We start from the raw sequence: 22,541 nt of genomic DNA on the forward strand, positions 1-22,541 counted from the left end.
ATTCTGGAGATTTGGATGAATGCCAAAAGTGCACTGCCTGCACACCCCCTATGACTTATACCATTAAAATAGAAAGCTACTTTTGCAGTGGGTTTGCACCAACTAATGGAACACCAGTTTTCACAAATCAAGAATGCAGCTGGGAGTATTAATAAAGTGTAGTATGTACAGATCACCTGGAAGACACCTTTATTAAACGAAGTTAGGTTTGCTAGCTTGACCCATGAGGAAGCATGGAACTTGTCCATAAAAGGGAGTTAGAGTAGGCTTGCTATATGGTTTTTCCTTATGCTGGATATCTTTAAGGAGGGCTTAAGAAAGCAGGGCTTATTTTCTATATGGCTGATGAAGAAATGGGGAAATTTAATGACTATCAAGACTTTTAGCTAGGAAATGGGAGGAGTCAAGTGGCATTAAAGTTGTCCTTTGTAAAGAATCATGGCCATACATTAACCAAGAGAGAGCAATATCAGAGGAATTGTTGAAATCAAGATTATCAGGCACCACCTCAGACCTAAAAAAAATTCCAGTTTGGGCAGTAATCTGTAGAAACTCTTCCAGGATATGCTGATATACCCAGAGATTGAGAATCATAGTCTTAGTCTAATCTCCAATAGTCAAAAACAGGCACAGAAAACTCCACCAACATAATATTAAGAATTGTCTTCCCCACTAGTTCTGGTGAATGGTTTCACTTTTCATTTGATATAAAAGAGAGACTATGTCTTCTCTAAGGTCTAGACTACAGAGATGACATAAGGCCTTGTGGAGAAATGCGGAAGACTTTCAAAGGCAACTAACTGTGCTACTATTATTCCATCTCATTGGATCATCAACTTTTTGAGGGGGAAGAAGGATAGAAAACATGATCCTATGTGATTTTGAGATACTTGATACAATAGTAGTTTGAAAAGTAATATGGGGAGAATTTTTCTTTTCATTTCTTTAGGTCAAAACACCTCTACTCTTGAAAAACAACTCTCATTCTTAACTCTCTTCAACTTTCCATTCTTAAAATTAATCCTCTTTGTTCGTAACTTGGTAAAGATACTTTTTCAAGAGACTGTAAATTTGAAGAAAGTTTTATACCATCAGAATTATTTGTAATGGGCATGGAAAAGAACAATAATAAAATATACCTAAGTGGCTTGTAAATTATTTTGGATTGTTTGGAGTTGTGAAGTAGACATTCCTATATTTTTTCTCCAAAGCTCCCTCAGCAGTCCCAACTCCTATGCCTTGGATAATTTTCCAGATGCCTAATAATTCAAATTACCCCTGTGGTCTTGTGAGATGTGAGTGTTTGGGCACCCACAATATTGTTCCAGACACATAATTACAATTTGTGATTTATGCTAAGAAAGGGATTGTGTTGGTAATTGAGCCTAAAAGGTAGGTCTCCTTAGAAATGGAGGGAAGAGGCTGAAACTGAATAGAAGTCAGCCAGGCACAGAAAATATGTACTGCAGAGTACTCCCTTGGATTATTTTAGTAATAGTTGAAATGTGTCATATTAGTGCAGTTTAATGTGAATTTCCTTTAAGAGGAATGAGCTTGAATATCTTTTCTCATATTTAGGGGAGTGGGAGCTAGGAGATCAGGATGTATCCACTTAAATGAAACACAGCCTGAAGCACATAGCTGCCTGGCATAACCTGTGCAGTCTCTAGTTAAATTGTAAAGGTCTACTGCAAACTTTAATCTTTTCAAGGCTATATACTCCCTATCTATGAAAACATCACCAAACAGTCCATTTGTGTGTGCCATGTACCTTTTGCAGAATGGATGGTATTGGGAATTCTCATACAATGAGTTACATAATATTCACTCCTCATCAGTAGAAATCATCCAGAGAAGAGCTACAAAAATAAGAAAACATCCAAAAACATGGTATATTGGAGTCAGAAACTGAACTGAGATATGTTTATAGGCATAACTGAGGACTATGAGGTGGAAATCTTTTTCACTTGCAAAGCCCTGTGTAAATAGATTGAGTAGGAATGTGATCAGTGACAAGAGCTCATTTCCACCAAGAGGATTATCTTTATAGTAACAAAATCTGTGTATGTGATGAATAATGGGGTGGGGTCTTCTTGCCTGATGGACATCAGTCTAAGACTAAGAGATTTGTTCACAAAGTAGCACATACCACCAGGAAAAGTTCTCCTTCATTAACCTATTAATGTGGTGGAAATACAGCCCACAACCTTCTGATGCATCACAAGTGGAGTCCAAGAACCAACAGGATCAGCCTTACCTAGGACCTCTTCAGAAATTCAGACTTTAGGACCCCATCCCACACCTTCTGATTTGAAATCTATGTTTTACAGGATTGTATGATTTGTTTGCACAGTAAAGGTTAGGAGTCAGTGGTCTAATGGACCAAGGAGTAAATAAGGCCATAATTGGTCAGAGGTAAAAGAGTTTAGAAGTGAGAAGAAGTTTTGAAAGTGGACAAAAGTTCTTAGACATTACAATCATTAAGAACCATATAAAAGATAGATTGTCAGAAGTGGGGCAAGATGGTGTCTGAGTGAGTGTACCTTATTGTCTCTCCTGCAAAGAAGTGGCTGGGCAGCATTGGACATTCTTCAGGACCAGGCTGTTTCAGGATTTTACAGGGCAGGAGGTGTGTGGACATCGATCTGGTGGGATGGTGACAGAGAAGGTTCACGTAAGTGTCCTGGTTGCTAATATTGCATTATCTCCTAGTCTTTTCTTATCTTTTTTTTTTCCTTTTCCCTCTTTTTCTTCTTATTTTATGTTATCTTAATAATACATTAAGTGCTGCAGGGAATACCTCACATTTGCTGGGTTTCCTCATCCTCCACTGCCTCATTTCTGTGTGAATTGATTTTGGCCACCTACACTATCCCTTTTCACCCACACCTTGATATCCTCCATCATCTACTGTCTCTCCTATATTCCACCTCCCTTTCTTTGGTCCCCAAATTGTCTACACATTTAATTTCTAATACCTTTGTTTTCTTTTCTGTCTTTTATCCACTGTTGATACTATTGTCTTTCTTTTCTCTTTCCCTCCTACATGAAAACACTGGCTTTTTAATTCATACTATATTCCTCTCATATTCAGTTGACCACCTCCTTATAGGTACTCTACTTACTGCTATAACTCTACACAACTTACATGAGTCTAATACCAATCCTCCCATATCTCATATTGTTGCTCTGGTAACATTTATTACCAATACTACTTTACACATTTTCCTTTTTTGCACAATTGCCTTTCCCTGTCCCTAATATTTTCCTTCAAAGTGAACTCAGCCAGCAACAAGAAATTAGAATAAGAAGAACAAAGTGACAAAGAGAAGATATAACACTTACGCAAGAACAAGAGCTAATTAATCCCCAAGACTAGACAAAGAAACTAAGGACTGGTTAAATCTGTCAAGATAAAATGATGAACAAACAGCAACAAAAATCTATAAACCAAACCAGTAATCAGGAAAACATGACTGAATCCAATGAATAAACTAAAAAATGAGATGGGGAGCAGAATTTCAGACAAGTAATTAAAGATCTCAGGACATATATCAATGACAAAATTAATGAAGTAAGGGAAGAGTTTAACAATATGAAGAAAACATTTGGAGAGGAAATTGCAGACATATGCAAAAAGAACAGATATGATGGGAATGAACAACACAGTTCAAGAAATCAAAAATAAACTTGCAGCAAATAGCAGCAGATTAGAAGAGGCAGAGGAGAGAATTAATGTTGTGGAAGACAGTACATCGGAAATCAAACAGATAATAGAATTGATTGATAAAAAGACAGAAAAAATCCAGCTAAGACTTAGTGACAGGAATGACAATGCAAAACGCACAAACATATATATTATAGGCATCCAAGAAGGAGAAGAGAAGGGAAAGGGGTCAGAAGGGGTGTTGCAGGAAATAATGGCTGAAAAATTCCCAAATCTACTGCGAGAGACAGATATACATAGCCAAGAAGCACAACATACCATAAACATCATAAACCCCAACAGGCCCACCCCAAGACATATACTTGTCAAATTATCTGATGTTCAAGACAAAGAGAACATTCTAAAAGCAGCAAGAGAAAAGAAAACCATCACATACAAGGGAGGCTCCATAAGATTAAGTGCTGATTTCTCATCTGAAACCATGGAGGCAAGAAGGCAGTGGTATGATATGGTTAAGGTACTAAAAGAAAAAAAATTCCAACCATGAATACTCTACCCAGCTAAACTAGCATTCAAAAATGATGGAGAGTTCAAAATATTCACAGATAAACAGAAATTGAAAGAGTATGTCAACAGGAAACCTCCCCTTTAAGAAATATTAAAGGGAGTTCTGCAAGAAGAAAGGAAAAAACAGGACAGGCAGAGTTGGGGGAGAGTTCAAGAGCAATTAAAAAAGAAAAAAGAGAAGAAAGAAAAAACAAACAAAATATGACAAACACAAGTCCAATCAAAATATGGCGAACATAAATAATTCCATGAAAGGAATAACACTGAATGTCAAAGGATTAAACTCACCTATAAAAAAGATTCAGACTGAGACATTGGATAAGGAAATATGACCCACCTACATGCTGTCTACAAGAGACACATCTTAGACCCAGAGTTTCATGAAGGCTGAAAGTGAAATGTTGAAAAACAATCTTACCAGCAAACAATAACCAAAAAAAGTCAGGAGTAGCATATTAATATCAGTCAAAATAGACTTTAAATGTGAAACAATTGTGAGAGACAAAGAAGGAGACTACATATTAGTGAAAGGGACAATGTCTCAAGAAGAACGAACAATCATAAATATTTATGCTAACAAGGGTGCCTCTAAATACGTGAGACAAACACTGGAAAAACTAAGTGAAAGAATACACGCATCTACAATTAGAGTGGGAGATTTTAATACACCACTATCAATTCTGGACAGAACATCTCAAAAGAGAATCACTAAAGAAACAAAATATTTGAACAGTGTATTAGAGAAGTTGCATCTAATAGACATATAAGGATCATTACACCCAAATACAGCAGGATATACATTTTTTTCAAGTGCACATAGACCATTCTCGAAGATAGACCATATGCTAAGCCACAAAGAAAGGCTTAATGAATTCAGAAAAATGGAAATCATACAAAATAATATCTCTGACCACAGTGGAGTGAAGCTGGAAACCTGCTAGGGCCAGAGGCCCCAATTTCACACCAAGATATGGAAATTAAACAGCACACTCTTAGAAAAACAGCAGGTCAAAGAGGAAATCTCAAAAGAAATCAATAACTACCTTGAAACAAATGATAATGATAACACAACATACCAAAATTTATGGGACACAGCAAAAGCAGTACTGAGAGGGACATTTATAGCCATAAATTCATACATCAAAAAAGAAGAAAGAGCAAAAATTGAAGAACTAACTGCATATTTGGAGGAATTATTAAAAAAAACAACAAAGTAATATCATAGGAAGAAGAAAGAAAGAAATAACAAAGATAAGAGCAGAACTAAAGGAAATAGAAAATAAGAATGCACTTGAAAAGATAAACAAGACCAAGAGCTGCTTTTTTGAGAAGATCAATAAAATTGACAAACCTTTAGTGAGACTAACAAAGAAAAAAAGAGGGAAGATGCAAATACACAAAATAAGAAATGAGAAAGGAGATATCACCACTGACCCCACAGAAATAAAGACTATCATAACAGGATACTTTGAAAAACTATATTCCAACAAAAATGACAATTCAGAGGAAATGGACAATTTCCTAGAAACACATAAGCAGCCAACATTGATGAAAGAAGAAATTGATGATCTCAACAAACCAATCACAAGTAAAGAGATAGAATCAGTCATTAAAATCCTCCCAACTAAGAAGAGCCCAGGGCCAGATGGCTTCACAGGTGAATTCTACAAAACATTGCGGAAAGGACTAACACCAATCATGCTGAAACTCTTCCAAAAATTCGAAAAGAAGGAACATTGCCTAACTCATTCTATGATGCCAACATTACCCTAGTACCAAAGCCAAACAAAGACACCACAAAAAAGGAAAATTACAGGGCAATATCTCTATTGAACCTAGACACAAAAATGCTTAACAAAATACTTGCTAATCGTATTCAACAACACATTGAACAAATTATACACAACGACCAAGTGGGATTCATTCCAGGTATGCAAGGATGGTTCAACATAAGAAAATCAATCAATGTAATACACCATATAAACTGATTGAAGGACAAAAATCACATGATTATATCTATAGATGCAGAAAAAGCTTTAGACAAAATACAGCACCCTTTCTTTATAAAGACACTCCAAAAGATCGGAATACAAGGAAATTTTTTTAACATGATAAAGAGTATATATGAAAAACCTACAGCCAACATTGTTTAAAATGGAGAAATCCTAAAATCCTTCCCTCTAAAGTCAGGAACAAGACAAGGATGCCCACTGTCTCCTCTTCTAATTAACAGTGTCTTAGAAGTACTTGCTCGAGTACTGAGGCAAGAACCAGATATAAAAGGCTTCAAATTGGAAAGGAAGAAGTCAAAATTTCATTATTTGCAGATGACATGATCCTATACATAGAAAACCCTAAGAGGTGTACAACAAAGCTTCTAGAACTCATAAATGAGTTCAGTAAAGTCACAGGTTATAAGATCAATGCGCAAAAATCAGTAGCATTTCTGTACACCAATAACAAGCAAGCTCAGGAGGAAATCAAGAAACAAATACCATTTACAATTGTAAATTAAAAAATCAAATATTTAGGAATAAATTTAACTAAAGATGTAAAAAACTTATACACTATAAACTACACAAGACTGTTCAAGGAAATCAAAGACCTAAATAAATGGAAGAATATTCCCTGTTCATGGATAGGAAGGCTAAATATTATTAAGATGTCTATCCTACCAAAACTGATCTACACATTCAATGCAATCCCAATAAAAATCAATACAGCCTTCCTTAAGGAACTGGAAAAACTAACTATGAAATTTATTTGGAAAGGAAAGAGGCCCCGAATAGCCAAAGACATTTTGAGAAAGAAAAATGAAATTGGAGGAATCACACTACCTGACTTCAACACATACCACAAATCTACAGTAGTGAAAACAGCATATATTGGCATAAGGAGAGACACACAGACCAATGGAATTGAATCGAATGTTCTGATGTAGAACCTCATATATATAGCCGTATAATATTCGCTAAAGCCACCAAACCCTCTCAACTGGGAGAGAATGGCTTATTTAACAAATGGTGCCTGGAGAACTGGATATCCATATGTAGAAGAATGAAAGAGGATTACCATCTCACACCTTATACAAAGATCAACTCTAGATAAATCAAAGACCTAAATATAAGAGCCAAGACCATAAAGACTTTGGAAAGCAGTGTAAGGAAACATCTACAAGACCTTGTAATTGGAAACGTCTTCATGAACATCACACCAAAAGAACGAGCAGCAAAAGAACAAATAGATAAATGGGACTTCCTCAAAATTAAAGCCTTCTGCTCCTCAAAGGAGTTTGTCAAGAAAGTAAAAAGGGTGCCTACACAATGGGAGAAAATATTTGGCAAGCGTATATCCGATAAGAGACTTATAACTTGCAAATATAAAGAACTCCTATATCTTGAAATTAAAAGATAAACAACCCATTTAAAAAATGGGGAAAAGATCTAAACAGACACTTCTCCAAAGAAGAAATACAAATGGCTAAAAAGCACATGAAAAATGCTCCAAATCTTTAGCTATCAGGGAAATGCAAATCAAAACTACAATGAGATACCATCTTACTCCCATAAGATTGGCAGCTTTGAAAAAAACAGAAGAATCCAAATGCTGGAGAGAATGTGAAGAAATGGGAACAGTCATCCACTGCTGGTGTGAATGCAGAAGGATCCAACCATTCTGGAGGACAGTATGGCGGTTTCTCAAAAAACTAACCATAGATTTGCCATATGACCCAGCAATTCCACTGCTGGGTATATACCCAGCAGAGCTGAAAAAAAGGACACAAACCAATATATGCACACCAATGTTCATAGCAGCATTGTTCAGTATCGCCAAAAGTTGGAATCAACCCAAATGCCCTTGAACAGATGAGTGGATCAATAAAATATGATATATACATACAATGGAATACTACTCGGCTTTCAGAACAAATACACTACAAACATACATGATAACATGGATAAATCTTGAGAACCTTATGTTGATTGAAGCAACCCAGGCATTGAAGGACAAATACTACATGACCTCAATGATATGAAATAAGTAAACCAAGCTGCCTCAGAGAGCTAGAGACTGGAAGATAGGCTTACAGGAAATCGGGGGGTAGAGGAAGGATATAAGCTGACATCTACATAGGGGAAATCTATGATAAGCTGGCAGTAAGTATGTGTACAAGGAAGGGATAAAATGGGGGCATAGTGTTACCTTTGGGTGGGCCTTTGTGGCCTTGAGGGGGGCTAGGGATGGACAGATGGTTAATATTGCCCAAGAAATTGGGGGAATATGAACATAGGAGAATATCAGGTGTTGGCTGAGAGTATAATGCTGAGGAAACCTTTTAAAATATAATAAGGAAAGTTACCTGTTTAAGATACTTAAAGGGGATAATCTGATTTAAAGCAGACTTCTAGGGAATATGTGAATGCTCATTTTGCCAGAGTGGGTTATACCATCAGGTAGAGACCCATATAATGAGAGTGAAGGTATACCCACATCCTGGGGAGGACTAATGCCATCAAATAGAGGGAACTGTATCTCTCAAGAGAAATGGTGGCTCCCAGGGCATTAGGGCAGCTGAGCATGTCAAGCCCTCTACACTGGTGCAAGTATCTCTGAACATGGCCCTCAAGAAATGAAGATTGACTGTCATTGTGGGCCCCAAGGAGGGGGGGCAATAGATATTGAATAGATGGAACCAACGTAACAGTGAGGGCAATAGAAGTGTTTCACAAGCGTACACGAGGATGGATATAAAACATGTAATATGATACCAAAAAACATATAGTGGCTGACAGACTAATAATGTAAATCATAATGTAAAACATAGATTATTAAACATTTTAAAAATTGTATAGCCTAAAGTATAAACCACAATGTAAACAAAACTGTTACCTTGTTTGAAAGCTATTGTCTCAATATCTGTATATCAGTTTCAGTAAATATGGTATGAATATGTTAAAAGATTATTGCTGTGGAAGGGAAAAGATTTTATATTGGATATGTGGGAGTACTGTATATTGTATATATGAATTACTGTGATCTAGGGCTCTTGTGAAGAGAAGCACAATAATTAGGAAAAAGAAAAAGAAAAAGATAGGCTGTAGAATTTTTCCAAATCAATATGTATCCTGTATCTAACCTTTAAACTCATCGCTATATTCCATTTTACTATTAGGGGAACCTGGCATTATATTGGGTTTCACTTTTCAGGAAGTTTTGGATCACAGAGTGGTTCAACAATGGCAGCAGAGGAATACTGGTATGGGATGTTATTGACAGGGAACATAGGGTTGACAGGGAGTTATACAGGGCATGTGTCTGGGGTGCATGGAAATGTTTGGATATACTCATAGTGGAAACAATTAAAAACAACAACTGGGGGAGTGCTGGGTTCCTGGCCGGTGGGGGGGGGCTCTTCCTTGGTCCCTAGGGGAGCAGCAGCAGTCCCCTGGGTGCAACAACAAAGACCAGGAAGGAATGAGGGTCCAACAGCGAGTCCCTGATACTAATGACTATGCTTGTGAGCCTGCACACCTGAAATAAGAACATGGCCTAGAGCAGCACTGTGCCTAAGGGTTCCCTCCTGACAGCCTCCGTGTTACTCAAATGTGGCCAGTCTCAAAGCCAAACTCAGCATATAAATGCACTGCCTTTCCCGCAGCATGGGACATGACACCCGGGGATGAGCCTGCCTGGCACAGAGGGATCACTACCAAGTACCAGCTGATCATGTAACTAGAAAATGACCTTTAATTAAAGGTTCAACGTGGACCAGCAGAATATCCCTGTCTACATATAATAACAGGAGATAAAAATGCTGTTTGACCTAAATTAAGGGGGAAATGGAAAGGACAAATGAGTTTATATGGCTATGAGTCTCTAAAAAAGAGTCTGGAGTTTGTCAGAAGGATTGCCCTTATGCACACCTGAGCAAAGTCTCAGCGACAGATAAAGTAGATACAACCCCAGGTATTGGTTCTTTTGAGGGCTAAAGAGACCCACAGGTTTTATGGTCATGGCAGATGGAGTTCACTGCCATGTCAGTTGGCCCTTCTTTGGAGTTGGTTTCTCTGCGTGATGGAGCTGGACTCAGATGTGATCTCTTTTCACAAGCCTTCCCTGTTACTTTACTGGAATTGTAGTTGATGCTGGGGTTTAAGATCTATCTAGGGGATCTGAGTCCCTGGACTGACAATATGATAGCCAGGCCCTGAGCCTCAACAGACTTCAAGCTCCTACACTCTGGTTTATTGGACTTATCCCACTCAGCTAACATGGAGTTGAAGAATGTCAGCCACCACACCACAGAGCCAAGAGTGCCTACAACTGAAAGCAGGAGGATTACATCCAGTATCCATATGGACTCTAAGCCCCCTCTTGACATAGATGTGGAATGGACACAAACAAGCCAAGGTCCACAGGAAAGAGGAATACAGTAAGGATCAGAGTGGACTTACTGATATTCTATTCATGAACTATTGTGGTTAGTAATTGAGAAAATGTGGCATTCTTGTGGAAAAAGTGGCCATGGTGGTTGCTGGGTGCAGGGAATGGGAGGAAGAGATGAAATGTGGAGGCATTTTTGGGACTTGAAGTTGTCCTGGGTGGTGTTGCAGGGACAATTACCGGACATTGTAGATCCTCCCACAGTCCACTGGATGGAACATGGGAGAGTATGGGCTATGATGTGGACCATTGACCATGATGTGCAGCAATGCCCAGAGATGTACTCACCAAATGCAATGGATGTGTCGTGATGATGGGGGAGAGTGTGGCTGTGGAGGGAATGGTGGGGTGGGGGTGGTGAGAGTGAATGGGGACCTCATATTTTTTAAATGTAATATTTTTAAAAAATGAATAAAAAAATAAAAAATTTAAGAAAATTAAAAATAAATAAATAAATAAAAATAAAAAAAATAAATTGTAAAAGTAAATAAAGTTGATTTCAGTGATGAAGAAGCCTTTAATTATACCAAAGGCAACTGAATGTACACTTTGTATGTATTGTACAGTGTGTGATTATTATTTAATAAAATTGTTTTTTAAAATATCATACAATGAATGTCACCATCTAGGTAGCCATAAGTACTTGCAATGGCATGGAGATTTGTGCAGTAGCAATTTATGGCTGCAAATCAGAACACTCCATTAAAAGAGGTATGATAGCCAAAATGTCAACCTCCTGTGTTTAGTCATATCTGATCAAGAATATTTATTAGAAATTAATGAATACAGGTCTATGTGATTAACCAAATACCATTAATTGAACACTCTGGGTGGATTGTATCCTTTATTAAGCTGTATCAATAAATTTGATTTTTTTAAGAAAAGAATATAGATTAGAGATTTGAACATACAAGAGATAAATTACTGACTGATAGAGGAAATACCTAGGTTGTAATTTGTCACCTCTTTAAATTTTATGACAGTTTTGAACAAAAGCAGATATTCTATTCAGAGGAAATCAAGAAGTGATATTCATAGGCAGCATTGGTGGAATTCAAGCAGGAACAGGAGGTGATCCAATGAAATTATTCAGAAAATGCAATCCATTCCTGAACAACACTGAAAAACTCCTTAAACATGTACATGAATCATGCATACTTCAAGGAGAACTCTTTCATTATCAAAAATAAAATCTTGCTCTATAACACAATGTGTGCTTTAAAATTTTACTTCTTTATTTTTGAGGTCATCTTGACTCTAGGCAGGTCTATATGCACGTACTGAACAAAGAAAGGAAATATATAGCTTTGAAGGTTTAGGAGCTGCTAAAACTGGCCTTTCAGCTGCTGCAAGACAAATGACACTTTGCAGACTTTCCTCCCAAAGCATTTTTTCAGAGCCTTCTTTATATCTTTATTCCTCAGACTATAGATGAAGGGGTTCAGCATGGGTGTGACCATGGTGTACATGACCGCGGCCGGTGCACCTGAATGTGTGTTGTGTGAAGCAGCAGGACTGAGGTACACCCCTATGGTCGTGAAATAAAATAAGGAGACTACTGAGAGGTGAGATGCACAGGTTGAAAATGCTTTATATTTCCCCTGGGCTGACGAGATTGCAAATACAGAGGAAACAATCTTATAGTAGGAGAAAAGGATTCCAGCAAGGGGACCCCCGGCCAGCACTCCAGCTATTAAATACATTACTAAGTAATTGAGAAAAGTGTCAGAACAGGCAAGTTGGACCATCTGACGAAGTTCACAGAAAAAGTTTGGGATTTCTACATGAACAAAAGGACAGTTGTGACACCAATAAACTCTGTAAACAGGATTCCATAACACTCATGGTCCAGGACCCCAGAGCCATCAGGACACAGATCTGGGGTTTCATAGAGACTGTATAGTGAAGGGGGTGGCAGATGGCCACAAAGCGGTCATAGGCCATCACGGCCAGGAGGCAGTCATCCAACCCTCCAAAGAGCAAGAAAAAATACATCTGGGTGAGGCAGCCTGCATAGGTTATGACTCTACTCTGTGCCTGGATGTTCACCAGCATCTTTGGGACAGTAGTGGAGGATAAACCAATATCACAAAGGGATAAGATTGAGAGGAAGAAGTACATGGGTGTGTGGAGGTGACAGTCAATGATGATGGCCAGGATGATGACCAGGTTCCCAAAAATGGTGACCAGGTACATGGACAGGAACAACCCAAACAGGAGGGGTTGCACTTCTGGAACTTCTGTAAATCCCAGGAGAAGAAATTCTGAAATTTGCGTTTCATTTCCAGGTCCCATGTGTCTGATGAGACTAAGAAGAAACAAAAAGGAACATGGATAGTTTCACAAAGCAAGTAGCACTATCCAAACAGAAATGTTACATTGCCTATTTCAGTGGTAAATTTAATAATATATTATTTATATAGATCTTATCCCTTTAGGGTATTTGTAGTGCCACCTCTGACTAGGAATTCCATCCCCCAAACTCAGCCCTTTACCAAGAATTCATGAACACTATGGATTTCATGAGATATTCATTCATTTGTGGAATATGTATTGAGTTGTGACTAAGAGGCAAGTAGAGTTGTGGCAATGAGTTTACAATGCTATAACTCAAAAGTCCCAACCATCAGCACATATAGAATACATGCAATTAAAACACAATCATATTACAAAGGGGATGATTTCACATGCTTTAAGGAAAAGAAAGCAGGTAAAAAAAGTGAAATGATGGAGCTGTTTTTCACTTGGTGTTCAGAAAAGTCCCATATATGATGCGAAATTCATAGAAGCACCTAAAGGAAAAGAAGGCAGTAGCCATGAGGATGTAAGGGGAAATTTGTGCCCAGTGGGATAACTTCTAGGAAAAAGACCCTAAAAATGACTTTTTTCCAATGTTCAGAGTGAACAAGGAGGTCAGTGTGGCAGGGAAATGATTAAGAGGATAGTGAATAGAGATGATTTCAGAGGAAATTTAAGAACAAGGCAGCCTTGTTGCTGCTGAATCTTCAAATTCAGGGAGGTCTTCATCCATATTCTGAACCTTTCACTATTCATTAATTTGGATGCAAAGCTATCCCACCAAATGGAATGGAACTGGTCCTATTGGCATTTTTAGAATAGCCTCCAGGCTCTGTACTATAGAAGACACCTATTGTAATATATGAGCTTAGATACCACTGCTCTGAGGACTGCTCACATCACACATCATATCCCATACACACTTCACACACACACACACACATAATGCACACCTTAGCATCATTGGGCGGGAGTTAACATCATGCTCTTCTCATACTCAGCCACACAGATAATCCAGGAGTAAATAAAATGCAAGCAGACAACATCAGTTTTTCCATTCTCCAAGTATTTAGAAATGGTGCTCTGAAATTCTAGCTGACAAGCCTCCCATGCTCATGTAAACACAGAGCTCCCTTTTGTTATGATCACTTTATTCCCTTTATTTAAAGGAACATATGCTGGGGGGGGAGAGGTGGGGTGGGGGGGTGGGGTTGAATGGGACCTCACATATATATTTTTAATGTAATATTATTACAAAGTCAATAAAATAAATAAATAAATAAATAAAAATAAAGGAACATAAAATATCTGCTCAGTAATAAGACAGGAAGGAATTAAATAGACTTGAAAGATAAAAACTCAAGCATCACATGAGAAATTGTGATGAAGAAATCCTTTCTTGCGTCTGATGGCAATCCAATTCCAGTTTTATCACCCTTGAAGCCAAGAAAAACTAAAAAAAGAACAAAAAGAAATTCACAAAAAAGACAAAGGCAGTGATATCTTTTTACAATGACAAGACACTTAATAGAATGGTCGCTTCAAGCATAAAATGACCTATGGGAATAAACAAATGTTTCACAACTGAAAATATGTAACTAGTACAACAATGTTGGGAATTTTTATATGGTGCATTTGATGTCTTTTTAAATTTTATTAAGGGCAAAATTTTTGGAATCAGATATGTCTTATTTTGAATCTTAGACTCTCAATTGTCATTCTTTCTGCATCTCTCAGAGCCTATTCAACAGCCTTATTTCAGTTCCATTGTTGCTTTTCCAGCAAGAGCAGCCTGAAAATTGTTCCAGATTATGTAAAGAATAAAAGCAACCTGTGGTCCACTGCAAAGTAAAATGCCTTCCAAAGGATGGCAGAAAGTGATGCAATTTCAGAAGTAGATCTAACCCCAAAAGCACGATGAGGAAAAACAGTTGGTAATGCAATTAAAAATTGATCTATTAATCTAATGGAAGCAGAACTTTCTAAGTTTGAAAAATAAAGAGGTGAACATCATATATAATGATAGACATTAACACATTACTCCAAAAGTGTTTATAAAGACATAGAAGAACTAAATGGCAAAGAGCAAAGTTGAAGGGAAAAACTTGCAGTTTTTTGATTGAAAGTTTACTTATAAAGAAGAAGGACATACACCCTAATATATAAAGGTAGAGAGTTGCAAAAATAAGCTGCAATGGGGAATGTAAATGACCAACGGACAACATATGTCACTTGCCCGATAGGCATAATTGCTGAGGTGCAGGGGGAGGAGGCTGCCACACAGCTTCTCCATCCCCAAGCTGGAAGCCTGTGACCAGAAAACCAGAGTCTCTGAAACAATAAAATAGGTCCTTTTCTCCAGCCCCCAACAGCAACATTCAGGCCAAACCACAAACTCGGCTTGTACAGAGCCAGAATTGCCCCAGGTCCCTGAGTGTGCAGGAGCCCACACTATTAATAAATTGTGCTTTTATGAAATAAACTGTGAGCCTCTGGTCTTGAAGAGTGCTTTGTAATACCTTAAAGAGCATGCTGCTGTGATATTTTTGAATAATTTTGCAGTAAAGACCTGATCTTTCTAAAAAAAAAAAATGTCACTGAGTAAATGTTGTGGTATATAAATTCCACCCATTATATAAAAACAACGTTTTTTATGTGACTATCCAATGTGTGAGTATATGCCTCATGAAATGCTACTGAAAGGAAATATCTACCTCCACTATATTAGATATTTCCTATCAAAGAGACATTTGCTTAAATATACCTCATCCTAAATGTAAAACAAAAAAAAGTAATGCCTCAATTCACTGAAAATTCTGCCACTGCTACTAGCCCATTCCCCTATTCCCACCTAACTACAAAACTCCTTGAACAGGTATTTCCCTTTTCCTGGAACTGCTTTATCCCTGCTTTCCCCCCTTCTAAATGGGTTTCCTTTCTCCTTTCTTAGTCATCTGTAATGTATCCTGTATTACTGACTCAAATGGACAATCATTTTTAACATAAAAAAAAATCCATTATCTTAGCAGGTCTGAGAACTAGTACAATGATCATTCAGCTCTGGGTCAGGCTGGAGTAGATCCCAGATGAGCTCAAGTCAAAACTCCCAAATTCCATCCAACCGGAATCTTCCCTGCATGTTCTGCTGAGCCCTCTGACTCACTTGGATGGAATTGGTAAGATGGTATTTCTGTAGAAGTCCAAAGTCCTTGGTTGGTGAAGGAGACTGAGGCTGTACCCCCACAAAAGACAGCAGAAGAGAGTCGGGCATCAGTCCTTAAACCAGACTTGGGACCCCAAAGAAACACCCATAAGCCATCCAGTCTGAGTGTACATAAGATAACTGAGTGCAGCAGAGGAGATATTTGCTCATTAGGGAGCATCTGCCTTTTTGTTGATCATTTCCTTCTTTGACATTGATCTGGGGAGGGAGACTGTTTTTCTTGATTTTCTCTTTTCCAAACACCGGGTTATGAGTCAGGGAAGTCAAGAGTTTACTATTCCTCTTCCAAGAACTCTCCTCTCTTCCACACCTCTAACCTGGTAGTAACTTACCTCCAACATTGACTTAAAATTTACTCCAAAAGTTAACACTGAGGGGCCCATGTGCCCTAGGTCTCTTGATTTTACAAATCACTGGCATGGTTTCTGGGTACAGTGTACTCTAGGAGTTACTATCAGAAAATTGCCATTCTCTTCAAGAAAGTAGAGATCTGTGTTCATCTGACATAAAATCATAACTGCTAAAACCCTTTAATTGATCATGTTATTCCAAATCTATTAGGAATATTATGTTTGTAACATGTTAAGACCTATAATGTAGTCCCTCATCTATAAAATAATTGCTGATTATGAGAACTATATTGAGAGATTTTTAGATACCATGTATCTTATAGTGAATGTCTCAGTAATTTATTTTAGTAAAGACTAAAAAGAAAATTATTTGTATATTTTAATTTTTTATTATAGTAACATAAATGCAACTCAAAAATTTGCATTTCATAGTTTACTGGTAAAAATGAATTCACGATATTGCACTATGCTTAACATAAATCACTTAAACATTACAAAACCTCAAACAGAATATCTGAAAGGTTTTTGAAGGTTATATTATATTTTATTGAATTGAACTTCCAAAATTTTGTCAATTTTAATGTATGTTCTATCATTTCTCACTAAATTCTTCAGGAAATCTAAAGATTTGGTATTAAAATAGGTTTTGATTTTCTTGAAATGTCTAAAACCTGCCAGTTTGAATTAGCCTTCAGATTTTCAGGTCAAAAAGATATGCAAATCATAGTATGCAGAGTATGTTTTAACATATTTATGATAAGTTTGTTTACAGCTATGTCAGAAATACCTTCAACTGTCAGATATAATAAAAAGACCACCCCAAATAAATAAAAGGTATGATGGGCCTAGTTACTATTTAGTGAAAGAACCATCTCATTTGTCAACTTTCCACACCAAATTCTTAAAAGTATTCAAAAAGCTTTTGCACCTTCTAATTGTCAAACTGTGTGTTCATGTGGTAGAAGATACTACCACATTTCCTAAAATAATAAAGTACTGTTATTGCTTGGAAATTATGTTTTTCTTTTCATCTCAAATTTATTTTAAGTGGCATATTGTCCTATACAAGGAATGATCTGATATTTGCTGTGTAATTCTACCCATTAGTAATACTTACACCAACAATTTGATACATGTTTTATTCAGTTACAGTACATGTTTCCCTGTGATTTGATCAACAAAAAGTATTAACACAATATAAAGCTTTTTTCCTTTTCCATCCTTCCTTCCTACCTTCCTTCTTTCCTTCCTTCCTCTTTTCTTGTTGTTGTTTTTTTAAGAGCAGGTCAGTGATTTGGGGGTTAGTTAATACAATACAGTGAGCCTAAGCGGAAAAGTAAAAAATGACACATCACCAATGCATACACCTCTTATTAACTCAATCTGTAGCAAATATTCCACAACAAAGTAAGGTGGTCTCAGAGCAGTGTTGTGAGGGCATCACGTCCATTTTGATGATTGTTTTTTAAGCTCACAACTTCTCTACTGGTAATATCTACAAAGAGGAAAGTGAAGAAACAGACACATCTAAGAAATGTGGAGAAAGAAGAAGCAGTGAAACAAGAAAAAATCTTGCTAAGAAAGGGAAGCCCCATAAGTGAGAGCTAAGGCCAGAAAAGACAGACTGTAGAAGGAAGATATTTTAGGTATCCAGTATCTACTTGCACTCAGGCTTTTTAGATAGGCAGAACTTTGAAATATTTTGCTTCCTTTATGTATGTACCCTGTTAGGTCTCAAGTTACCACTAATAACAGGGTTACTTTTAGCCATAACACATTCCCCCAGTACCTGTGAGGAATCTCTGAAGTTACCAAGGAAGGGTCTAAGTTCACCAATTCTTTCTTGAATGAAGATGAAGGTGGAAGCACTGCTCCCAGGAAGGGCAGGGAGTTGCTCCCACTCACAAGATCTCTAGAAAATACAATTGTGCTTCCTCATCATCAGAGAAACGTAGACTTGCAGTAGTTTAGGGAAGCATTTAGGGTTTCTGTACCTTGAAGGATGTCTTTCCCGTGAGCATCATTAATGAAGTATTCTTTTGCTTTTCTCCTCCATGAGATATTTAATTTTCCAGAGGAAAGAAAGAAAAACACAATAAAATCTTGTGCCAATTTTGACCTTTGGGAGACAGCTTTGGAGCTCCACGTTCATTTATTTTCCCAGTGCACTCCTTCCTCCCAGGAGTAGGTCACCTCTCTTTAGGTGTGGGCTCTTGGACTGCAAGATTCCCCTGAATGATTTCCCTATTGCTCAGTCCGGAGAGAGATTCTGGATACACTAAAATCTCTTCTGAATCTTACCTGTGTCTTCTGGCATTGGCTCTCATTCATGAGGTCATCCTCTCTAAACAAGATTTCCTCATGTCTCACTGCTTCTGTTTTCTCCAGCATAGTTAACAATATCTGTTCAACTCACTCAACTGTTTGTTTTCTCAGTCATTAAATAAATATTTTTTCAGAATACTGTAAGGTAAGCACTAAACTATATCCTGGGGATGATGAAAGGTATAAGATATTGTGCTTGATCGCAAACATCTCCAAGTCTAAAAAGGCCAAAGACATGAAAATAAATAGATCTTCTTAACATAGTATACTCAGTCCTGATAAAATATAATTCCATCTGAATAAAGATTTCCCTTTCTGTTTCTGCTTAAAAAGTCTCCTGGGACTTTGACAGGGATAAAAATGAAGCAATGGATTGCTGGGTAGTACTGGTAACTTAATAATAGGAATTCTTCCTATCCATGAACACAGATTATTTTTTCCAATTCCTTACACCCTCTCTAATTTCTTGCAACAGTATTTTCTAGTTTTTGTTGTGTAAGTCCTTCACCTATTCAGTTAAAATTATTCCTAAGTAATTTGTTGTTTTAGATGCTATGGTATATGGATTTTTAAAATGTACAATTAAGAATGTTCTTTGCAGGTGTATAAAACAGGACAAATTTTTGCATGTTACTTTCACAGCTTGGAGTGGGTATGGCTCAGGTGCTAGAACACCTTCATTGTTCAATCCTTGACCTCCAGAAACTAAAAAAAATATCTCATACCTTGTATTTGGCTGCATTCATTTATGAGATCTAGAGGTTTCTTGTGGATACTTTGTCATATTCCCTATAAAGGAATGTGACATCATGAACATAGATAGTTTTACTTCTTCCTTTCTAATTTGGATTCATTTTATTTATTTTTATGGCCTAATTTCCTAACTCCCAGTACATTACTGAATAGCAATAGAGAAAGAAGCCATTCTTGTCTTGTTCCAGAGCTTAAGAGGATGGCTTTCATTCTTTCAGCATTGAGGACAAGATTACTTGTGCTCTCACATATATGCTGTTAATCATGTTGAGGAAGGTACTTTCTATTTTTATTATCCTGAGTGTTTTTATCATGAAACAGTGTTGGAACTTATCACTCACATTTTTGCACTAATTGAGATTTTCATGTGATTTTTCTCTTCGTTGTGTTAATGTGGTATATTACACTGATTTCCTTATTTTGAACACTCTTGAGTACTGAGATAAATCTGACTAGGACATGGATACATCTAATATTCTGTTGGATTTGGTATGCCAATTTTTGCTGAGTGATTTTGGATCCATATTTTTTTAGAGAAATTTATTCCTTGGTTTTCTTTCCTTATGTCTTTATGTAGCTTTGGTATCAAAATAATTTTAGGATCGTAGAATGAGTTTGGAGAGATACCCTGACTTCAAGTTGGAAGATTTTGAGTATTATAAGTATTTCATCCTTGAGTATTTCATAGATTTCATTATGGAAACTGTCTGATTCTACACATATTTTGGGGAGGTTTTTGATGAATTATTGAATCTCTTTTCTTGTTACACTTTTGGTGAGATCTATTTCTTTTCAGCCAATTTAGGTAAATTGTGTGTTTCTAAGAATTGGTCCATTTCTTCCAGGTTTTCTAGATATTGGCAGACAATTGTCCATAATAGTCATTCATAATCCCTTTAATATCACCAATATCTAGCAAGATCCCTGGTTTCATTCTGAATTTTAGTGATTTCATTCCTCTCTGTTTTTTCTTTCCCATTCTAAATAAACATTGTCTATTTTATTGAAATATTCCAAGAATCAATTCCATTGCTTCTTTCAATTATTTTATTCTATTTCATTTCTTTCCATGTAAATATTTATTATTTAAATCCTTCTACTATATTTAGGTTCAGTTTGCCCTTCATTTTTAGTTACTGCAAATCTGTAGTTAGGCTATTGATTTGCGATGTTTTAAAATATGAGGGTTCACACCTGTAAGTTTTCCTGAATCTTTTAAATTCCTCCCTAAACTAGCCTAACAAAAGAAATTAATTTAGCCACAAAATAAATAACAAAATGGACCATGATGGATAGTAGATTTCAAATGACAGCTGTCATTTTAGAAGATAGTCCCCACTGAAGAATTTGAGATTCTGTATTAGTGAATAGGTTTCACGTGAAAATGAAGTCCAAAATTCTCATAAGTCAAAACTCAGGTAAGAGTTTTATACAGTATATATTACGGTATAAAAGTAATATTTTTGGAATTATAGCAGAATTTTAAAGGTTAAGAATGTATATACACACTAATGCAATATGGATATCAAGATAAACACTTGCAATTCAGAAAGATTGAAATCATACAAAACATTATCTCTGACCACAGTGGAGTCAAGCTGGAGATTTGCAAGGGAAAGAAGCCCAGATTTCACACCACGATTTGGAAATTAAACAACACACTCTTAGAAAAACAGTGGGTCAAAGAGGAAATCTCAAAAGAAATCAATGACTACCTTGAAACAAATGATAATGATAACACAACATACCAAAATTTATGGGATGCAGCAAAAGCAGTACTGAGAGGGAAGTTTATAGCCATAAATTCATATATCAAAAAAGAAGAAAGAGCAAAAATTGAAGAACTAACTGCACATTTGAAGGAATTAGAAAAACAACAACAAAGTAACCCAACAGGAAGAAGAAGGAAGGAAATAACAAAGATAAGAGCAGAACTAAATGAAATAGAAAATAAGAAAGCACTTGAACAGATAAACAAGACCAAGAGCTGGTTTTTTGAGAAGATTAACAAAATTGACAAACCTTTAGCAACACTAACAAAGAAAAAAAGAGAGAAGATGCAAATACACAAAATAAGAAATGAGAAAGGCGATATCACCACTGACCCCACAGAAATAAAGACTATCATAAGAGGATATTTTGAAAAACTATATTCCAACAAAAATGACAATCTAGAGGAAATGGACAAATTCCTAGAAACACATAAACAGCCCATATTGACAAAAGAAGAAATTGATGATCTTAACAAACCAATCACAAGCAGAGAGATAGAATCAGTTATTAAAAATCTCCCAACTAAGAAGAGCCCAGGGCCAGATGGCTTCACAGGTGAATTCTACAAAACATTCCGGAAAGAACTGACACCAATCCTGCTGAAACTATTCCAAACCATCGAAACAGAAAGAACATTACACAACTCCTCCTATGATGCCAACATTACCCTAGTACCAAAGCCAAACAAAGACATCACAAGAAAGGAAAATTAAAGACCAATTTCTCTAATGAACCTAGACGCAAAAATACTTAACAAAATACTTGCTAATCGTATTCAACAACACATTAAACGAATTATACACCACGACCAAGTGGGATTCATCCCAGGTATGCAAGGATGGTTCAACATAAGAAAATCAATCAACGTAATACACCATATAAACAGATTGAAGGAAAAAAATCACATGATTATATCTATTGATGCAGAAAAAGCATTTGACAAAATACAGCACCCTTTCTTGATGAAAACACTCCAAATGATTGGAATACAAGGAAATTTTTTGAACATGATAAAGAGTATATATGAAAAACCTAAAGCCAATATTGTTTACAATGGAGAAATCCTAGACTCCTTCCCTCTAAACTCAGGAACAAGACAAGGATGCCCACTGTCGCCGCTCCTATTTAACATTGTCTTAGA

General features: G+C 36.7%; 1 pseudogene; it reads right to left on the minus strand.

Moving 5' to 3' along the window:
* Positions 1 to 6,412: 6,412 nt before the first annotated feature.
* LOC139437367 (olfactory receptor 7A5-like) lies at positions 6,413 to 12,973 on the minus strand (annotated as a pseudogene).
* Positions 12,974 to 22,541: the final 9,568 nt, after the last annotated feature.

This window comes from Dasypus novemcinctus, chromosome 22, assembly GCF_030445035.2.
Source record: "Dasypus novemcinctus isolate mDasNov1 chromosome 22, mDasNov1.1.hap2, whole genome shotgun sequence".
In the NCBI taxonomy this organism is placed as follows: domain Eukaryota; kingdom Metazoa; phylum Chordata; class Mammalia; order Cingulata; family Dasypodidae; genus Dasypus; species Dasypus novemcinctus.